General features: G+C 46.6%; 1 long non-coding RNA gene across 1 annotated transcript; it reads left to right on the plus strand.

Annotated features, from left to right (window-relative positions):
* Positions 1 to 13346: 13346 nt before the first annotated feature.
* Positions 13347 to 14833, plus strand: LOC142577969 (uncharacterized). The gene is made up of 2 exons (XR_012827121.1): positions 13347 to 13435; positions 14721 to 14833. It is a non-coding gene; the product is annotated as an uncharacterized LOC142577969 (long non-coding RNA).
* The last annotated feature ends 2307 nt before the right edge of the window (positions 14834 to 17140 follow it).

Raw genomic sequence — 17140 nt, forward strand, 5'->3', positions numbered from 1 at the left:
ATAAGTGCTGCGCGCATACCATATTGCAGTCTGCCAGCCAACACAGACAGGGTGGCATTGTTTGTTATCAATGTCCTAACATACGGTAAGAAAGGGGGTTAACCAAGGGGCCCGAACCCACAACCTTCGCGAAATGCGAAGGTTGTGGGTTAGGCTCCCACCTGCGGCAAGTTGTTTTTTCATCCACTTCATTTTCCACTAATTTATCGTTTCTTTATTTCATTTATTCAGCACAAGTAATTTCCCCTATGTGGTCCTTGGTGTCAGTGTTTGTTGGCTTCTCATGATATGACTAACATACGGTTGAATCACAGAGTGGTGTGAACATCGCCCGACACATAATCATTATCAATTAAGCTAGTTTGTAAGGTATCAATGAGAATAATTATGTTCGCTCCACTTACTGTGTGGAATCGACGTTCACAAAGCATTTTGCAAGCAGCTGGTTATCCAACATGATTCAAGGATTAAGGAGTTAATTAAATTCAATTACGGGGTCCTATGTGCCTAAACCGGGATGATGATTATGAGACATGCCATAATGGAGGACTCTGGTTTCATTTCGACCACATGGTGCTCTTTAATTTGCCGCACGGCACGTGTACCGTGCCATTGCACGGGCATCTTGCTCTCTTTTTTTTTTTTTTTTTGCATTTCAGGGGGCGAGATGCGGCCGCCGCGGCCGAAACTTGATTCCACGACCTCGTGGTTAGCAGCGCAAACCCAAAGCCACTAAGCACCCCTGGCGGCTTTCTTCAAAGAGTTACCAGATGGGCAAACACGTTTGTTTTAAATAAGCAATTGTGTGTTATGCGAGCCTCTGTGTGATGACAGAGGCAAGAAGTCATGTTAATCGAGCCTTCCATGTCATGTCAAGACATACATGTCATGTGATTCATGCGATGTTATACATGTCGCATAGACTCACACTGCCTAATCAACGCATAGAATGCTTCGCATTAAAAAAAGAAAAAAAGGCAGCTCGAGCAGGACAGGGACAAAAAGTTTGTTGTTCCTCAGTTAACTGGCGCAATCCAGTCTGGCGTATCGACAAAAGACATCTCAAAGAAAAGGAGTCTCGTCGTCTTGGTGTCCTTGTCATGTTCGCACTGATTTTTTTTTTTTTTTTCCTCGTGCAATTTGCAACTTGACGGGCACAACCTGCGAGCTTCAGCACCAAGCGTTTCTTTTTTTTTTTTTTTTTCTGCAATGACGAATTCAACGGCCGCACACGTGCGTGTGAAACGATCTATAAGGACGAGTCAATGAATGCTTACACTTGAAGAAGTCGTCGACGCAGAGCCTCAACATCCATCCTGTTCTCTTGGCCGCATCACTCGGAAAGGAACGAAGACAAATTTTTCTTCTAAGCGTCCGGTTCGCACATTGCGGCACGCAACAGGTGCGCCTGTATTTCCTTGCTTCTTCCATCGCGCAGACCTTGCCAAGCCACAGACGACACACACCAACCAAAATTAGCGTACCGAAATATTGGCTGCAATGCTACATGTCTCGTCGCGAAATCGTTCACACGTGGGTTCTTGCGCAGAACGAAGCACGGCATGTCCTGACCATGCCTGCGAGTAGCCCGGACCACGCAACGGCCTGCGCAAACTTTTCTCACCTTCGGTCGGATTAATCCGGTGGCGGGAAGCGGCTCAAACGGCTGTCATGCGGCTGCCGTCGAGCTAGAGTCCTAGAGTGTACTCCGTGTACGGAGTGTACTAGCAGTAGGGTGGCTAGAGGCAATGCCTCCTTATGCCAGCCGCGTTGTCCGTAAACTCGGTTCCGGGCCCTCTCCCTTTTCTCTCCTCCGGATGGATGGATGGATGGATGGATGGATGTTATGAGCGTTCCCTTTGGAACGGGGCGGTGGCTTGCGCCACCAAGCTCTTGCTACTATGCTGCCTAATATCCTACCTAGGTTAACCAATGAAAAAAAAAAACACTATGAACTACCACGTCCAAATTTTCTGATACCCTATTGCGAACTGTGCTTTTGTACGTCTCCGTCTTTTGTCGTTTCCCTACTTTTCTTCCACCAATCCTCCAATCGCCTCTTACTGATGTCTATTGCGGACCTGTTTGCTTTACCACTGCTCCCGCTGAACCCAAGGTAGGGTGGCTAGAATTCTAGCCACCCTACCCAAGGGCTTCAAGGAGGCCAGTGGTGCCTAAATCGACCGCTGGATAGACGTCTTCGAAAAGGCAACGAGCGCCGCTTGTGGCGGACGTCTGCAACTTAGATCACGTGCTGCGGCCTCTGAGATTACCACGGCATCTGCTGCCATCTCGGAGGCCGCAGGCGCGGCGCGCGGCGGCACGGTTGCGGAGCAGACGACGTCGGCTGCGGGAAGCGCGTTGCGCGGAGCCGCGCAGACGACAGACTACGCTACATTTTTTGCTTGAATATTTGAATAAAGAAATGAAATCTCGATTTGTGTTAAGAAATGCCATGAAACATTTTTTAAGTTATCGAGAGTGGTTTACAAAGTTCTTAAACGCGCTTTACCAATATTGCGACAATAGTTGGAGTTAGCAGACGTGTTGCTTTGCATCAGTTTGTTTGTGAAGTATTTCGACTTGATAGACGTACTTCGTCGCAGGATTTGTTTAGGTGAATGCCGGCTCTTTACGCTCGCAGTTCCTGCGTCTTTTATCTGTCATTTATCCATCAATTTAAGGCCTCCTAAATGTGAATCCTTCTACCCGTGGTGTCCAACAAAGACTGCAGTCGTCATGCCTTATTGCTGTGTGCCGCAATGTAAGTCAAGCACTCAATGCCGACGTCCCGGCGTATCGTTTCATGAAATACCGGTCGACAGCGGTTTGCGTGAAAGATGGCTTGACGCTATTCCTAGGGAGAACTGGATGCCCACACTAACTTCAAACTGTTCGGTAGTTTGCAGTTTGCACTTTCGGGAGTGCGATTTCAGAGAAAGCTGCAAAATGCGACGTCGACTTAAGCCTGGAGCGGTCCCCAGCTTGTTTAGCGAGCGCTTTTCGCGAGAGCCAGACGCCGGGTGTGCCATAGAGGAAAAACGCAAGCGAGATTCGTCGCCCACAGGCGCGCTTGACTGCATGCTGCCTTCTGAAAGCAAAGTACTTTGCTCGCAGCCACACGATGAACAGTCAGTTGAGACAAACTGCAACGAGGACCCTTCTGGAACTGCCACAGAATGTTGCCCAATAGCTGTTCCCGGCTGCAGTTTGGAACTTGTCGAGCGAAACCAAGAACGACCCGCTATGAGCAACCTTTTGTTTGGCGCGGCAGCCAGTAAAGGTACCCTAAACGAGGACTCAGCGCCTAATCGGGGCCCTGGCTGTACTATTCCGATTGGTTCCTTGCCATCTGGTGGCTTGCAAGTTAAATCAGAAAACAACGGAGCGCATTTTTCAGAGCCTGCTGCAGGGGAGGACAATGACGCACAAACAGAAGACCAAAGCGCTCTAACAGATTCAGTCAAGTTTGCATCTAAGAAGAAAAGGCAACCAACAAAGGCTTTGCGCTCGTTCAAGACGCAAACACCATGGAGCTCAAACCCGTCAAGCGTGTTTGTAGAAAAAAAGCGATGGCGACGAAAAGAACGTGCGCTGCGAGCAGAAAATGATAAACTGCACAGAACTGTAGACGCCTACAAAGAAGAACTTGAAAAATTGAAAAAAGAGTGCTACGTCTCTGCATTTCTGGAAGTTGTGGCTGACGCCGAGGAGGGGACGGCAAAAGCAGTGCTGCTCCTCGACCAAGTAAAAAATTATAAAAAGAAAACACCACGCTGGTCGGAAGTAACAATCAGGCATGGCATCGTAATGCGACACCTCTCGACAAAAGCCTACGAATACTTGAGGTGCGAAGAGCTTCTCAAGCTACCTTGCAGAACAACGCTACAAAAATACTTCGGTACTACGTCCGGCGAAGTCGGTTTCAGCGAGTTGGTTCGCTCCCGCCTGGAAGCGGAGCTTGAGAATCTGGACACACCACAGTCAAAAGTATGTACCCTCGTTGTTGACGAGATGAGAATTAAACAAAAGCTGCTCTACCACAAGCAAAGGGACGCGTTCATTGGTGATGTCGACCTAGGTCCTGACCTCGAGTACCTTGCCCCTGCAGCTGAAGGTGAACATCTGGCGAATTCACTGCTGTGTTTCCTGCTTTGTGGCCTGCAAGCAAGATATAAGATCCCTGTTGGTTATTTCTTCACCAAAGGTTGCACTGGAGACCAGCTCGCCGAGGTCATTCGTCACGTCGTCATCAAAACAGCCAGTATCGGTTTTGACATCGTCAGAGTTGTAACCGACAATCACAAAATCAATGTAACTGCTATGGAAATTCTGAGTGGTGGAGAAGCAAAAACACGGGCACCGCATCCGGCAGATCCATCAATGGATATATTTTTCGCATTCGGTCAGAGCCACGTCATAAAGAACATCAGGTCTCAATTCCTGGCTAAGGAATTTGGTGAAAGCAAGGAAATTTCATCAAAGTACATCAAAATGCTGTACAAGATGCAGAGACAATCAACAGTGCGGCCAATCAGGTTCCTTACAAGGAAGCACGTTTTCCCGTCGAATATTGAAAAAATGAATGTGAAGACGGCCGTGCAGTTATTTTCTCCTGCAGTGACTGCAGCGCTCAAATACCTCAGGGAACAGGCAGGACACAGCTGCGATTTTGAATTTGCATCTGTGGGGCCGACTGTTGAGTTCATGCAAGCTTTCCACAAGTGGTTCACGTGCATGGACGTGAGCAATCTTCAGCAGCACATCCATCGCAATGACGAAGATGCTCGTCAGTTTTCTGAAATTGATGACCCAAGGCTGCATTGCCTTGAGGGCGAGTTCCTTTCCTACATTGAGCAGATGAAAACTAAAAGCCGCGCGGAAAACTTCCTGAGCAAGGAAACGCACCATGCGCTCGTCTTTACAACGATGTCAAACGTGGAATCTATTCGCTTCCTTCTTTCTCACAAGAAATTTAAGTTTGTGCTTACGCGCAAGTTTTCAAGTGACCCCATAGAGGCCATGTTTGGATTTCTGCGGCGTAGCTTCGGCTGCAACGATGCCCTGGATGTAAAGAGCGCAGTGTGCGGAATAGAAAAGATGCTCAAGACCGGCATCGTTGCCTCCTCCGCCCAAAGCAACGTGAGAAGCTCGACATCGTTTTCGTCGACACAGCTTCTACCAGTATGTCAGACTCGCACAAAGACCACGAGTACTGCAGAAAAGGTTTTAGATGCGGCGGTGAATAGGCTAAAAGAACAGTGCCTCTCAGACACGCCATGTGCGACAAATCCAGATGTCGCCAGCGTGGCGATGGTCGGGGGATTTATTGTGAGAGCGGCAAGCGAAAACATCCCCTGCGCCGAATGCGTTGCAATGCTGCAAGGAACCAAAGCAAACACTCCCCTCCTTGGCCTTATCGCACATCAAGATCGCGGGGGGCTCATGTATCCAAGCCAAGAACTTGTGAAACTTCTCATATGCCTCAGGAAATTTGTCGACAGCGTACTCCCGCATAGGAAATCATTCTCAAGACCACTCAAGGTTTGCGTGGAAAGGAGTGTCGAACTCTTCGTAGGACTACCACTTCTGCGATGCGGCAACACAGATACCGTTCACCGCAGAAGGCTTTTGCATCTCATAACTACGAAGTTCATTAAGCCACTTTTCAGTATTTATGCACTTGGAACAACTGACAGACATGCCACTGTGAAGCTGCTGGAGCGCAAACCTATTTCACGAAAAATTATTAAAATGTAGACTCATTTGTCTACGCGTTTTGCCGCTGCAGTGATAATTCTCGGGCAGGACATTTGAACGACACACTCAAGGCCATCCAATTTTAGCGTGAAGAAGTAAACGTGCTCAGTTCCCACGAAGAATATGAATGCCTCAAGCCTGGCCATCCTTATCGCCGAAATTCTTTAGGGCCGGAATCAAAAATCTACGGGCACTTTGCTGAGCTAAACTGCGATAGCCGAAAGCCTACCTGTGAGTGCCTCTGTTACTGTTGTCTGAACTGTTCTGCGAACGGACGCCGCCGTGGCCGCGAGCATGGGATGAAATCACAACCATATGGCTGCAAGGTTTGTCGCCGATGTCCACACGCGCATGTCCGCGCTCTCCCACGCGCCCACTCGCACAGCGCTACTGGCATGACGCCTCGTCTCCTTTCTCCCCTCGCCGGTGGTCACCGATTTCCTGCGTCCACCACGGACTGCGTCCTGACACTCATGAGCTACTAAAAACTTTGCCTGATGCGCGCAACGCGTTCTTTCTGAAAGCGACCTGTGCTACATTGAGCACGCGTGACCCGATCGAAAGCATCACTAGCTCAACACGCATGAGTAATTACGTGCGACTTCCAAGAGACATGCTGCCGAACGCAAACGCTGCACATGGTTTGACGCGTTCTCTTGCGAGAGAGAGTGTCGGTGAACGCGAAATACAGCAATTCTTCCTTGAACTGCGCACAAGTTAACTTCATGTGTTACACCAGAACAATGGTGTTCTGTACAATGAATGAACTCGGTCGACCAAGCAGCGCTTCAAAACAAACTGCAATTAAGCGCTATTTCGTTCAAGCGCGGCCGACGAGCAAGCAGAAGCAACAAGCGATGGACTAGTAGAAACTCGACGACCTCCGGACGGCTGGTGCATTGGCGGAGGCACCGACATCACAAGCTCAAACGTAAGGCCCAAGTTCATTTTAGAGTGCGTGTATCGATTGTATGCATGTTACTGTGCATGCCACTGAAAAGCGTAAGTTAAGGTAGCCAGTTATTTAGTGTTCTTTGAAAAAACGCGTTTGCTGCATAGTGAAAAAAGTTTTGAACAGTAACGCAAAGCTGATAAGACGTATAATATGTATGATCTACCAGCACCGTGCTGCATAATATAAGAAGCGGGCAAACAGTTGCGATTATGAAAATGACTAACGAACGAACATATGTATATAGGTGTATATATATATATATATATATATAAAGAAAAGAAGCCCATGAGAACGCTCGCTAGCAGACGCCCCCGCCTACCGGCGCCATCGATGCGCCGGCGGAAGCAGCCAGCCGCCGCCACCGGAAGTTGAAAAGGCAACGAGCGCCGCCTCACGGAATTTATGCTGAACTAATGGAACCGCCGCCGCAATGGGAAAGCGAGCAACGCGGCTGGCATCTAGTAAAGGAGGCATTGCTAGAGGGCACCTTACTATAGCACGCAGTTCGGCTGCGAGATGGATGGACGTTATGAGCGTCCCCTTTAGAACGGGTAGGTGGTCTTCGCCACCAAGCCCTTCCTATTATAATGTTTAATGTTCTACCTAAGTTAGGAAAGAACAAAAAAAAAAAAAAAAAACACCATGAACGTCCATAACCAAATTTTCTTACCCCCTATTGCGGACTTTGCTTTTGTAGGTCTTCGTTTTTTGACGTTTCCCTACTTTTCTTCCACCAATCTTCCATCTATTGAGGGCATGCTTACTTTTCCCCTGCTATCGCTGAACGCAAGGGCTTCAAGGAAGCCAGTGGTGCCTAAATCCACTCTAAATCGCTTGCTGGGCAGATGTCTTCACATTCTAATAAAACATGCTCAATCGTTCCCCTAGCTTTACTGCAGCGCTCTCTCGCTGAATATGCTCGTTGAGGCACCGCGTGTGGAAAAATTTTGCGAGGGCGCTGCGAGCAAACTGGATTGAGGCGGAGACGCGCTTCGCGGCATATTTAGCGTAATTTCGCTGCGGGCCTTGGGACTGACTGCGCGCGTACGCTCTTATAATAGTGATTTATTTCCACTGCAAGTTTATATTGACACCTTTTTGCTATTTATACATATTTAAGGCATGGTTTATACAACATGACGTCTTCAATTTTGCTGCTGTTGTCAAGTGCGTCGTCTGCTAGCGAGCGCGCGTTCGATGCGCGGACGCCCAGTTTTTCTCGCAAAAAGTCTGTGCAGTAAAATTTTTTGTTGTTTTACTTGCTTTGGTGCGCCCGCGACCCTTGCCGGCCGGTATAAATTGCAGTTTCAGCCAGGTAAACTCCTATTTTTAACACTGTCTTCTAAAGGTACCACGTTATTTTTGCCACAGAAGCCGCCTATGTGCAACATGAAGCTACGTAAGAAAATTTTATTGATATCGTGTCATTTTACGCGCGCTTCTTGTTGGTGCAATATTTATCATGGACAATTATCAAAGAAAACAATATTATAGTGAAATAAACCAGGTTTATTAACTCCGTGGCGCAAAGAGATGCAGATGAACAATGCATCTAATGCATTCTGCGTAAATCTAAGGGCACATGGACATATATATCCGCGACATGTATGTAAGAGAACAATTATCAAATATTCTAACGTCACTGATTGAAAAAGTGAGAACTCCTGATCGGAATAAGCGTGTTTCTTTTAAAAGCTGCACCATCTCTACGTGAACCAATCAACTTTGCAAGAAAACGAATCAAGGCAATTACTGGGCGTTAATGTGAACAACAGTGTTAGGGAAAAGAAGTTACCTGTGTACTCAGACTGAATCGGGGAGACCAGGAAGTCTTTACCAAAGTAATCTCCGCGGCTTGTCTGGCTAAATGAAGTAGAAACGTATTGGAGGCGAGCTCCACCACTGGAAAAGCTGGCGCCACCGTCGGCGTGACGTGACATGAGGAATCACGCGGACACAGCGGCCGCGTCGGCTGCTTCGGAAAACCGAAGCGAGCTGAAAGCGAAAGTTTAAAGCCTCACCTGCGCTGCGGTTTTGATTAAGCGTTGAGGCTTTCGCACCTTAGGTGTCTGCTTGACAACATTTGGAATCACTACAATAGGTAGTGACTGCCTTTGGAGGCGTGCAGCATGGTAGGCTACTGCTCGGTGCCGCAGTGCCGGACGTACGCAACGGAGCCACGGTGTCAGCCTTATTCACACGTAGCCGCAGGACAAGAAGCTGCGTGAACCTTGGCTCGCGAAACTTAGGACTGGCAAACAGCCATCGGCTACAACTCGGGTATGCAGCAAGCACAGACGCGAGGAATATTCCTGCTACGGCGCCGGGACTGCGATGTTCGGTGAGTAGCAGAAAACGCGCACAGAGACGTTCGCCCGCGCTCGCTGGCGAGCTAATGGCATGACGGTTTGGTCTATAAACTGGTTGATGCTAGATACTGGCAAGTTCACTGGAACGGAAAGGGAGCGGTAAGACTCACATTAAAAAAAGGCATGGTATATGCATGGTCACTGACCTGGAGAGGCAAAGCAGAAGAGTGGGTCTAAAAATTAATCTGCAGAAAACTAAAGTAATGTTTAACAGTCTCGGAAGAAAACAGCAATTTACAATAGGTAGCGAGGCACTGGAAGTGGTAAGGGAATACATCTATTTAGGGCAGGTAGTGACGCGGATCCGGATCATGAGACGGAAATTATCAGAAGAATAAGAATGGGCTGGGGTGCGTTTGGCAGGCATTCTCAGATCATGAACAGCAGGTTGCCATTGTCCCTCAAGAGAAAAGTGTATAATAGCTGTGTCTTACCAGTACTCACCTACGGGGCAGAAACCTGGCTTACGAAAAGGGTTCTACTCAAATTGAGGACGACGCAACGAGCTATGGAAAGAAGAATGATAGGCGTAACGTTAAGGGATAAGAAAAGAGCAGATTGGGTGAGGGAACAAACGCGCGTTAATGACATCTTAGTTGAAATCAAGAAAAAGAAATGGGCATGGGCAGGACATGTAATGAGGAGGGAAGATAACCGATGGTCATTAAGGGTTACGGACTGGATTCCAAGGCAAGGGAAGCGTAGCAGGGGGCGGCAGAAAGTTAGGTGAGCGAATGAGATTAAGTAGTTTGCAGGGACGACATGGCCACAATTAGTACATGACCGGGGTTGTTGGAGAAGCATGGGAGAGGCCTTTGCCCTGCAGTGGGCGTAACGAGGCTGATGATGATGATGATATATGGTCATGTTTGTGTTATGAATTAATGCACTGGATGTACGAAAAAGAAGCAGAGGGAAATCGCACGCTGAGAAGACCGATAAACATACAGTGCGACGCAACTTGAGAAATACTGTTGAAATATCCAAGAATTTAGAAGACAAAAAAAGATTGAATCGTCGCGACGGCACATCACAGTCGCCGCAGGCATCGAAGTGTCTATAATGAAATTATTTTTGAACAAATCTGATGACGTCCACGCAACAATGGTTGCTTGTGGACGATCAAATGCTCATATTCTGCGGCCTAAAGCTCACGGCACAGTACGAAAACGCTCTCAGTGAAAGCGAAACACAGTGCGCGGACATGCATGCAGACGCGCAGTCGGTCACCGCGAACTCGTGCGATCGCTGCATGCATTGAAGCTTCGTTCTGTTATGCGCCATTTAGTTATACAGACCATTTACTATAAGAACATATTTCACATAGTTTGCGCTCAGCGATTGCCGACCTTTCACGCAAGCCGGTTCGGGAGACTGCATCGCGGCGACCGCGCGCTGTGGATTTCACTGTACGTATTCGGTAAAGAGATGGCGTCTGTAAACGATTTTGTGCTTTCATTTAGCCCAAGATTATTATTTCGACAGTATAAAGTTCCCTCGTTTTGAGAGTACTTACAGAAATGTATAGGAGGGCTGCCGCGTGGTGTTTTAATTGAGCGCCGTAAGCCAAACCTATGAGGAGCGCGCCGCGTGATCCCTCATACTACGCAAGGGCGGCGCTTCCGACAGATGGCGACTCCATAAGTCCTCGCCCCCAATAGTCTAATCGGATGGTATTTGCCATCAGATCGTATTCGACTTCAGAATTCACAATTAAAATTGTTGAATAGCCGTTTGCGTTCGAATGTAACGAATAACATCACTTTTGAAATCTCAAAGGTGAGGGGCAGATGCAAGTGAGGACTCCTGTTCCGAATGATTGTGCTGCTGGATAATCGTGGCTGTTGCGCAGAGGCGCACCATTTCCTGAGAGAATCAACGCGCAGGTGATAATCGTTTCTGCTGAACAAGTTCCTAACTGTCATTCAATATAAACGCCGCGTTTTGGGGCAGCCTGGAAATATGCTAACTTGATTCAGGCAAGAAAAACTTTCTTTTTCTTTTTTTTTTGTACAGTCTCACCACGTCTGCAACCCATTAAAACTGGGTGCCCAATGGTACCACACTTATCTCCTTCAACGAACACAGCAGATGTACAAACATCTCTACGTGTGTGTGAGGCATACCGTTCCTTTAATTGCTTCATTATTGTCCTTATTTTATTTATTTATTTATTTACAGCATACTGCAGGCCGTGTGGCCCAAGCAGGAGGGGCATGGTAACAAATAAAAGTACATGTATAAAAGGCAGAATTGCAAAAATATGAAATTCAAGAAATGAAACAATATAACACGAAACAGCAATGTTAGTTAAGAAATACTAATAATATGACTTTGAATTGATTCAGGTGAGTTCAGATGATGGAAAGGGATGAGGTTCCATTCTTCTATGGTTCGAGGAAAGAATGAAAATTTAAAGAGGTTTGTCCTGGCAACGTAAGGGGAGAGAGCGAGGGGGTGGGAATGACGGGTTTTCCTGGATGCGGAAAATGTTATGTATGAACTATAGGATCTAAAGAAAATTTACGGTTTATCAAGGAGTAGAGGAACTGCAGGCGCATTATTTTTCTCCTCGTTTGAAGGGTGTGAAAGCCATTTGTCCGCAGTAATTCAGAAACAGACTCTTCGCGGCCGTATTTGGAAAAAATAAAACGTATGGCTCTTCTCTGTATCCTTTCAAGGGCGTAAATGTTGATTTTGGTAAACGGGTCCCAAATAACGCACGAGTATTCCAATTTGGGTCGAATAAATGTGGTGTAGGCTAAGGATTTTACTTCATGGGATGCATGTTTAAGCTTATGGCAAAGTAGACATAGCTTTCTGAAAGCAGCGGAGGCGGTAGCAGCAATGTGGCTATTCCAATTTAGGTTGTTAGTAATTGTAATTCCAAGATACTTGTACTCGCTCACTTCGGCCAAGGGATCTTGGCCAATAGAATAAGAAAATTTTAGGGTTAGTTTTTTGTTTGTTATACGTAGAAGCACAGATTTATCTGAGTTAAGTTTCATTCCTCACTTGTTGCTCCACTCAAGAATGTTGTTTAAGGCTAAATGAAGAGATAGTTGATCATGAACTGTATTAATATCGTTAAAAATGATACAGTCGTCTGCGAACAGACGAATATTTACAGGGGCCTCTATTACATCAACTATGTCCTTACAATAAATAAGAAATAGTAGCGGGCCAAGGACGCTGCCTTGAGGCACGCCAGAGGTTACCGAAAGAGAATCGGACTGCTGCCCATCAATCACTACGTACTGTTTGCGACGCGTCAAGTAAGCTGAAACCCAGGACAGGATAAAGGCAGGAAGACCAAGGAATTCTAATTTATAAATTAATTTGTCGTGAGGAACTACATCAAATGCTTTTTGAAAATCCAAAAATATCACATCCACTTGGCCAGCCTTGTCAAGGACAGAAGCAAACGAGTGAATGACTGTGCTTAATTGGGTGACTGTCGAGAGCCCCTTCCTGAAGCCATGTTGGAAAGGAGATAAAATTTTACGCTTGTTTAAGAAATCATTAATGTAGTCAGCAACAATGTGTTCAATTAATTTACAAGAAGAGGATAATATGGAAATCGGACGGTAATTTATAACTGAGCTTGGGTCACCTTTTTTTAATATAGGGACAACACGTGCTACTTTCCAATCGAGCGGAAGTACCGCGGAATGTAGAGAGGCCTGAAAGATTACTACAAGGAATTTACTTAAATGTTCCGCATAACGTCGAAGGAAGGTGTTGATGATGATGATGTATGGGGTTTTGTGGCGCAAGGGCCAGGTATGGCCAAAGAGCGCCATGTCTGTGCTAATGATTTTGCGGTGTAATTATGATTACTATGAAGTTCGTGTGAGGTGGCTGTAAAGAGGCCTTAAAATATACGCTCTAAAGTGCGTAAAATCTGTATGATAAAATAATGGCGATGACGTGTGACTTGTACTATGAACATTTAGATGCATTTAAAAAGAATGATACGATAGGTAAAATATATGTGATTGTGAAAAATCCATGAGCACTACTGCCTCCTTAGAGCCCTTGAAACACAGGGGCCTGGAGGCATGTGCTATGCAAAACAATTATCGCAGTGGCATCCTCTCAAGAGAGGAGGCGCTACGAATTCATGGGACTAATAACATGTAAGACCACATCTTTAAGATAACCTAGCACTGTGTCTGTATTAAAAAGCGGTTCTGGACCAAGAAGCATTTCAGGATGAAGAGGAATGTGCGGTCGGTATGCTAATGAAAAATGTCTTTTTCTCTCAGATTCGGCTTCCCGACACTCCAGGAGGACGTGGAGTACGGTCAGCCTCTCCCCGCATCTACCACAGGTTGGAGGCTCACTTCCGGTGAGTAGAAAATTATGGGTGCCGAACGTGTGTCCTATTCTGAGACGACAGAATAGGACATCTGTTCGGCGCGATTTTCTAGTAGACGGCCAAAATCCTAACTGTGGTTTTATCAGGTGGAGCTTATTATCCGTTTCCGCATCCCACATGTGTTGCCAGTGATCGCGCAGCCTCCTTCGCAAGAAAGGCTTCAGATCTGTGACAGGCACCGCAGAGGTAGGGTTAACAGCTTGCAATGTGATTGACGTGGCCATCTCGTCCGCCAGAACGTTACCTTCGATTCCCCTATGGCCAGGGACCCAGCATATTATGATATTCTGGTTAGATGAGTACGCTTTGCACAAGACCGAATATAGTTCATTAAATACGGGATTTTTATGTTTGCTGAATGACATTAAGGCCTTCACGACGCTGAGAGAGTCTGTATAGATCGCTGCTTTTGGAAGTTTCGATTTTCTTATGTGCTTTACAGCAGAGAGTAGTGCGTAGGCCTCGGCCGTAAAGATACTTGTTTCCGGATGCAGTACATCGGATTCCGAGAAGGATGGGCCGACGGCTGCATAGGATACCCCGGCATTTGACTTGGAAGCGTCTGTGTAGAACTCTGCGCAGGAGTGCTTGTGCTGGAGTTCTAGGAAATGCATTCGGATTTCAGCCTCAGGAGCGTGCTTTGTAACTTTTATAAAGGATATGTCACATTGTATCACCTGCCATTCCCAAGGAGGTAAGAGCTTGGTTAGGTGCATTAAGCGATGCTCGAGGAGCGGGACATGCATTTCATCGCTAAGCTGCTTCACACGCAGCGAGAAAGGCTGTCTTATGGAGGGACGATTGCTGAAAAGTGTAGCGCACGTCATATCGGTAACGTTATGAAAACATGGATGTTCAGGATTGGAGCGTACTTTAAAGAAATATGTAAAGCTAATGTATGATCTCTGTAGGTGGAGAGACCATTCATTTGATTCCACATATAGACTTTGTATGGGACTCGTTCTGAAAGCGCCAGTGGCCAGTCGGATTCCCAGATGGTGGACTGGGTCTAGCATCTTTAGCGCGCTCGGGGCGGCAGAGTTATACAGAACGGCACCATAATCCAATCGAGACCGAATTAGGCTCTTGTATAGGTTCATTAAACACTTCCTATCACTACCCCATGTAGTCTGGGATAGAAGTTTCAATAAGTTCATTGTTTTCAGACACTTTTCTTTAAGATGTTTAATGTGTGGGACGAAAGTAAGTTTATTGTCGAGTATAACACCTAGAAATTTGTGGTCTGTGTTTACAGGTATCTGATGTCCACACATTTCCAAGCAAGGATCCGGGACCAGGCCTCTCTTCCTTGTGAACAGCACACAAGAACTCTTTTGAGGATTGATTTTAAAACCATTTTTCTCTGCCCACCCTGACACCTTGTTCAAACCATGCTGTACCTGTCTCTCGCATACTGCGAGGTTACAGGATTTGAAGCCTATTTGAATGTCATCCACATAGACGGAATACAAAATGGCCGGGGGTAAGGAAGCACGAAGCGTTGTCATCTTAACAATAAAAAGTGTGCAACTGAGCACGCCTCCCTGGGGTACAATAGTTTCTTGTGTAAAAGGACGTGACAGCACATTGCCAACTTTCACCCGGAAGGTACGATTGGACAAGTAGCTTTTTATTACGTTGAGCATATTATCATGAATGCCCATTTCCGATAAGTCTCGCAAGATGCCGTATCGCCACGTTGTGTCATACGCCTTTTCCATATCGGGAAATATCGAGAGGAAGAACTGTTTATGTATAAATGCGTCCCGGATATTTGTTTCAATACGTACAAGATGGTCGGTTGTGGAGCGCCCTTCTCGGAAGCCACACTGATAGGGATCAAGCATTTTGTTCTGTTCAAGGAAATGGATCAGTCGCCGATTTATCATTTTTTCAAATACCTTACACATGCAACTTGTGAGGGCTATCGGGCGGTAGCTTGCCACTGATGAAGGATCTTTGCCTTGTTTTAGAACAGGGATCACAATGGCTTCTTTCCATGCGGTCGGAAGGTACCCTGCGTCCCAGATAGTGTTGAAAAGTGTAAGTAGTGTCACTTGCGTGTCATTGTGTAAGTTTTTCAGCATTTCGTACATGATTCTATCAGATCCTGGCGCGGAGCTCTTGCATGCACTCAAGGCAGCTCTCAATTCGGCAATACTGAAAGGACGGTTGTAAGGCTCATTCTCTCGGCTTTTTCTTGTTAAAGGCTTACGCTCTTCTATTTCTTTATATATGAGAAAAGATTGCGAATAATTGTTTGTACTTGACACGCTCTGAAAGTGCTCCGCAAGTGAGTCTGCCTGATCTTGCAGTGTATCGCCTTGTGTATTTACCAGGGGGAGTGAATATGTTTGTCGCCCTCTAATTCTATTTACCCTGTTCCAGACTTTGGCCTCGTCTGTAAACGAGTTAATGCTCGATAAATACTTCTGCCAGCTTTCTCTTCTGGCCAGTCGGCGGGTTCTCCTGCCTTGGGATTTTACTTGCTTAAAGTTGACTAGATTCTCTGCAGTGGGAGAAGCGCGCAGCAACGCCCACGCTTTGTTTTGTTTCTTACGAGCGATCCTGCAGTCTTCGTTCCACCACGGGACCCGCCGTTTACATGCCAAGCCATGTGCTTCTGATATGCATTTAGATGCCATGTCTATAATGAAGCCTGTGAGATACTGCACAGCAGCATCAATTCCTAAACAAGACATGTCATTCCATGAGATATTAGTTAAGTTTCGGAACTTCTCCCAGTCGGCTGTATCGATCCTCCACCTAGGAGACTGTGGTAGACATTCTTTTTCTTTATGTGTTTTTAGCAGTATGGGGAAGTGGTCGCTTCCGTAAGGATTCTTGGTGACCTCCCATTCGAGTTCAGACAGCATACAAGGGGAAACTAGGCTGAGGTCAATTGAAGAAAATGTTCTGTTTGCGAGAGAATAATATGTGGGTGTCTTCTTATTCAGCAGACACGCACCGGACGAAAAAAGGAACTGTTCAACGAGGCGACCTCGCGCATCGATACGAGAGTCTCCCCACAGGCTGCTGTGCGCATTGAAATCCCCAAGCACAACGTAAGGTTCTGGCAATTCGTCTTTGAAGGACTGAAATTCATGTTTAGTTAATTTGTAATGGGGGGGGGGGTATGTAGAGCGAGCAGACAGTGATAAGTTTGTTGAGGAGAACAGCACGAACCGCCACTGCCTCAAGGGGCGTTTGTAGCTGCAAACGTTGACACGCTATGCCTTTCTGAATAACAATGGCAACACCGCCCGATGATGCGAGACGTAACATACTGTAGCAGGAAATTTGTGTGTTTAGATTTTAAGTGTGTTTCCTGTAGACACAGCACTTTTGGATTGTGTTTGTGGATGAGTTCCTGCACGTCATCAAGGTTTCTAAGAAGGCCTCTGACGTTCCATTGAATTATTTGTGTATCCATATTGGAGGTCAATAAGTGCTGTGTGTACAGAAACAGAAGTAGTGATTATGGAAATTACAGAGATTAAATTACAGAGCCCTTTCGAGGCCCTGTAACGGGAGTTCTGCCCTTTCTGGAGCGTTCGAGGGAGCCTCGCCGCTCCTTAGGCGCTTGATGCGCCTTGAGGATAGGTGTAGTGTCCATTGCCTCTTGTGAGGCGCCGGACACGTGCTCTTGCGAGCGAGAAGTCACCAGGGAGAGTC

Source organism: Dermacentor variabilis, chromosome 4 (genome assembly GCF_050947875.1).
Source record: "Dermacentor variabilis isolate Ectoservices chromosome 4, ASM5094787v1, whole genome shotgun sequence".
In the NCBI taxonomy this organism is placed as follows: Eukaryota; Metazoa; Arthropoda; class Arachnida; order Ixodida; family Ixodidae; genus Dermacentor; species Dermacentor variabilis.